The 5,684-nt window shown below is 35.4% G+C and overlaps 1 long non-coding RNA gene across 1 annotated transcript; it reads right to left on the reverse strand.

Annotated features, from left to right (window-relative positions):
* Nucleotides 1-751: 751 nt before the first annotated feature.
* LOC127855495 (uncharacterized) lies at nt 752-4,543 on the reverse strand. The gene is made up of 3 exons (XR_008037568.1): nt 3,950-4,543; nt 2,003-2,154; nt 752-1,431 (listed from the first exon to the last, which is right to left on the reverse strand). It is a non-coding gene; the product is annotated as an uncharacterized LOC127855495 (long non-coding RNA).
* Between the last annotated feature and the right edge of the window lie 1,141 nt (nt 4,544-5,684).

The raw sequence follows: 5,684 nt of genomic DNA on the forward strand, positions 1-5,684 counted from the left end.
GTGCCCAGTACGACGCTAGAATATACTGGCGCTTCAACTCCAGCAGTTCCAATTTATCTCTGCGCTTTCCCGTTTGTTCAAGTTCGTCGAGAGGGAAAGTTTTCATAGCCTCACGTAGTTTCGGTAACCGATTAATAATCCGTTCATCTTCAGTGATAAGTTCTTCTATTTTGCTGATCAATCCAGTCCATTCTTTTTCAGTAGTACGGCCAACTAAAAGGTTTCTCTCGGGTATCATGTAGTACGGAAGATTATTGTCAACCAGTGCAGTCTGCAGGAATTTAAGAGCGATTTGTAAGACGTGCATTAGATTCTCATCACGGAATATCTCCTGACTGTGCGCCTCCACAACCCAGAATGTCACATTCTTCATGATGTAAGACGACATTTCACTGCAGATTGGATGAAGAACCTCTTTGTTAATCATTTTCAGTAGAATGTATAGTTTATACTGACACTCGTTTAAATGTTCAATTAGCTTCAATTCCCCATAAATAAAGCAGATGCGCCATTCCATGCCCCGAGTTATGGAACCCTGACAACCAACAGGTACTAGCTGCGCATCTAGATTTATGACTTCATTTATGACGTCAGCACATGGCCAACCAAAGGGTCTCCTCCTTTTAGCCCAGTCAGCTAGAAGCTCTCTCTGGACAACGCAGCGAAATGCAATCACGTCATCCCTGTGGTATATGCCACGCGTTGAGGGGACGGCAGGCCCCGACCTAGTTCCTTTGTTACATCCTCCAACTGTATCCATAGGAACGGTCTGCTCTAGTTCCTTCGTGAATAAATCACTAGAAATGTAAGTCTCTCCCTGATGGTTTTTGACAAACGACTCTTCCATGATTTTCGGCAACTTAGCACCTCTTGTTAACAACTTCAGTTTGTAATGTCCTGGATGGCATGCTTCCGCTAACATGCAAAACTCTGTTGAATCCTTTGAAAACATGTTTGGGCAAATTTCAAATTGGCAAACGATGTTCGTGTATACGTTCAATCGGTCGTAGTCGCTTTCAAAACATGATGCGAATCCTTCAGCCTTGCTGCCGGCTGTTACACTGACGATTTCGTCATCTCTTGCACTATTAATCATCGCGTCTTTCTCATGAAACACTCTCCTCCTTTCTGCGACCATGTCATGGCTGTATCCAACATAATCCAAAATTTTGAACAAATTGCGTGATGGATCATCGCCATGGACTACAGTTTTGTTGGTCGAGTCTTTGGAGACATGAACACAAAAGCACGTTGCTTCCGATGGATGAATCATCTGGAAATTTCCAGCTTTAGTTCCGCACTTTGCACACAACGAGTGGATATTCTTGCTTCTTGCGTTTGCGTTTAGGCAAATATTATGGAATCTAAAGTTAGATTTATTGGTGGCTCCAGTTTTTTGTCGCAATATTTTAGTGGCAATTAATAGACTTTCTGAAACGAGAAGTATATGTAAATGAAGAGTCATATACCAGTTATCGTGTGTAAATTATCTTCGGATCTGTATTGTATACCTGATTGTAAATAAACAATCGTTCTGTTCTGTTCTTAAATGGTACAAAGACCGTGGACAAAAACTCTTGTGTGTGCGCGTGTGTGTGCGCGTGTGTGTGCGCGTGCGCATGTGTGTGCGTGTGTGTGCGTGTGTGTTTTGTCATATTAATGAGGACTTTCCGTACTTGGCGCTATTCTGTGACTCGGAGAGTACCCCTGCACGTGATCTTGTGCTAAGATGGGACATTTCAAAACTAAATATGCGCCGCCGGATCGCTAGAGTGAGAGTCGAAAATACCGAGAAATGTACTAATCGGACAGCCAAAATATATGTTAAATTTATTCTGTTTGGAAAATGACAAGAAGCTGTCACATTTAAATTAATAATTTTATCTTATATTATCAAGAGCTTTGTCGCTGACAAAACAACAGTTCCTCGCGGTATAGTTTCGTTATTTATATATGAAACCATAGCAACTTCAATTTTGATTCGAAATAAAACGTAACTAACCTGCATGTTCCTCATGCAACCCTCTATGAACATCATCCTTTATGTTTCATCAGCCTTGCTTAAGTACTTTTTGAGGTTGCGCATGATCCGGATTTAGTTTTCAATTATTTCTGTAAAAATAATAACCTCTATTTTTGTATCCGATGAGGAATCTGAAATAACATGTCCTCTATCTACACATCAAGTTTCATTAAAAAAAAACTGAAGATATTTTTGAGTTGTCAGAGGCTCCATCTTATAGCTTTCACTAACTTCTGCAACCATAGAAACAAAACTTTTCGCTTAATTTACACTACAGTGACAACGTGCATGTTACCCATATAGACATCTATAAATTACCGAGTTTCATCAACTTAGCTTTAGTACCTTTTTAGTTATTGCAGTATCCAGATGTTGACGTACCGACGCACGAACACGGATAGTGACTACAATTTTATGTCCTTACGCGTTTCGGTGTAGGAATAACAAACCCAGATAATGCCATGAAATTTTGTTACGTGTACAAAACGTATTTATTAACTGTAGTTCGCGTTTTAAGTACATTCCGAATAAGTCATCTTATGCGCAATTTAAATACATGTACTATGTATTTACTAGGATTTGAATGAATTGAGTTAATATAAAATAACCGCATAAACGCGTTAAAAGCATGAGAACTAGTTCATGTTACCGGTAATAGTTAAAACAACACACGTTCACACTACTGAACGATTACGCTGTTTATAATTTATAATTAAAATGAAATAAATTAAGAAGTATATCAGGAAACAAAGCACTCCGAAAGATTATATTGTACCTTTAACAACGTCTAAGACTAATTACATTTTAAAGGGGCCTTTTCACGTTTCGGAAAATTGACAAAATTGCACAAAGTTGTTTCAGATTCGCAAATGTTCGTTTTAGTTATGATATTTGTGGGGAAACAATAATACTGAACATTTCCCATGCTCTAAAATAGCCATTATATACATATTTTGACGGTTTAAAAACCTGAAAAATATAAAGAGTTGCAACTCGAAACGAATTAATAATGTGGAAAGTTCTGTTTTTGTCTAACCTTTTGTGAAACTACAAGGATTGCTTATATAAAGTATAAAATACATATGTCTGTGTATCGGGAAGGATGGCCGAGTTGTCTAAGTGGTAGACTTTTTACTCCATGACTCTAGGGGTCTGTGGTTCGAGCCCTGCTGAGGGTTACCTTTTTTTCTTTTTTTTTAAATTTTACTTTTGTTTTTTTACCGGAGCTTTTTAGATCCAATGTTTACATTTATCAATATAAGGCATTTAATGACAAACTTCAAAACATGCCAAAATCTGTGAAAAGGCCCCTTTAACCAGTATTTTGGTTTACGAAATACGAAGCCCTTTAATATCATCAACCAATATTTAAATATTTAAAAATTTCACATATTTTGTCATGTTTTGGAGTTTGTCATTAAATGCTTTATATTGCTAAATGTAAACATTTGATCTAAAAAGCTCCAGTAAAAAACAAAAGAAATAAAGAAAGAAAAAAGTAACCCTCAACTGGGCTCGAAACACTGACCCCTGGAGTAAAATTGTAACGCTTAGACCACTCGGCCATCCGTGCTCATATAATTTGTGATGTATTTTATACTTTATATAAGCAATCCTCGTAGTGTCACAAATTGTTCAATCGTTTCGCGTTTTACGCTTTATAATTTTCAGGGTTTTTTAATCGCCAAAAGATTCGTATAATGGATATTTTATAGCATGGTTAATGTTCAATGCTACTGTTTCCTCACAAATATCATAACTAAAACGAACATTTGCGAATCTAAAACATTTTTTCCAATTTTGTTTATTTACCAAAACGTAAAAAGGTCCATTTATTAGGTAACACAACGCTAACTGTTCTAATGAAAACAAACAAGCTCTGTCTCTTGGTAATTTAGATTTTTATTATACAAATTATATACTTACGTATTCATTTATATCCGGAGAAACGTACCACCAGTAAAACCTTTAGCACTCAATAAAGACGCTGGCATTTATAAAATATAACGCACAATTAATAAAATTCTATAAATAGTTTATTATAAAAACCCAATAGCTGTCTGTGTGTGTAACGCTTAGCAAACTGCGCAGAAAGGGAAACACGTAATGTCTGTCGTTTGTTGGAGAATCATTCGCAATATTGCCACATGTTTGTTTATAAACGCAATCACTGACATGTGAACATACACGTTTAGTTCACATTATATCCAGCCAATATAGTGTAACAGGTCTTTAATCATAACGCGTAAACCCTGCAGTTGTTCGCTATTGTGTAACCAGTGGGCATTGTAATACCGCACTTTGGTGCAAATCCAACTTCGGTCTTCGAAACGAAAGTGCGTTGAATTACTACATAAATATAGTGAAACAAAACACAATTTTGTTTTCCTAGTATTAGCACTTCGTCAGTTCCATCATGATTATCATAGTCGTCGTCAGCATCATCTTCGTAGTTATCATAATTCAACATCATCATCATTTCAATCGCCATCATCATTAATATAATCATCATCAAATTAATTATCCTCATATCCTGACCGGCATAATGAACATGAGCATAATCAGACACATTTGTCTCATCACCTGATTATCAATATCTATATTATTAATGTTGCAATCGTCGGTGAATATCCATTCGTTTTGATATGGCCTATCAGGAATGCTCTGGTTAATGAATTTTTTAGAAACTTTTGATTAATACTTAAGTACTCGCATAAGGGTGATGTAAACATTGTGTATTATATGCTGATAATGGTGATAATATGATAATAACATTATTAAGGTTAAGATTTTATATCACGATACAATCTTAATTACGAAGACAATCGAGATAATGGCGGTGATGGTAGTATGGTGTTGTTGGTGATGATAAAAGAACATGATGGTGGGTTGGTGATTATGTTGTTGCTGATGATAATGACGGTGTTTTCTTCGAACTCAGATAACGTAAAGTTTAAATGCAGCGGTATAATATTTCAAAATGTAAAGGTGACGTTAACTTATGTTCCGTAAATAGTTTTATCAACAATGTTATATATGTGTAAACAAAACTAGCGATGTAATATTAAATGATAACAAACACGTATATGTAAACAACTTACTGCACATTTATGTTTTGAATCGATAGACAGCTCGCGAATAAACATTGAGCATACATGTATATACTTTATGTTTATGAACATCTTTGAATCGAACACGTAAGATAAATAACGTATTAATTTTTGTCATATCTTTTATTATATAAATTGATAATTCTGATTAAGATTCCAGTCTTTTGCGATTGTTCAAAATACGTGTAGAATGGCTTATTGACATTATTGACATTGGAATACTTCATTGTTTTTTAAAGTCACTGCGGTTTATATGAACGCAATTCAATGAATAAGCGGTGTCAAAGTCCAGCTTTTCCGTTGTTTAACTTTGCATCGGATAAACTATAAGATCAAGATTTGATAAGAATATCGTTGTACATACTGAACATTTCGATAATAGGTGCAACAGTTGTACGCGTAAATCGCAATATTATATAATGATGTTTTACTCATAAAATAACTGACTTTGCCTTTGATAAATGAATAAGTAGTTGTAAATTGTGATTAAACATATGTTTTCATGGTCATGCGTGTCGTTAACATGAATCATTAATATGTTATTTAATATG

Source organism: Dreissena polymorpha, chromosome 13, assembly GCF_020536995.1.
Source record: "Dreissena polymorpha isolate Duluth1 chromosome 13, UMN_Dpol_1.0, whole genome shotgun sequence".
In the NCBI taxonomy this organism is placed as follows: domain Eukaryota; kingdom Metazoa; phylum Mollusca; class Bivalvia; order Myida; family Dreissenidae; genus Dreissena; species Dreissena polymorpha.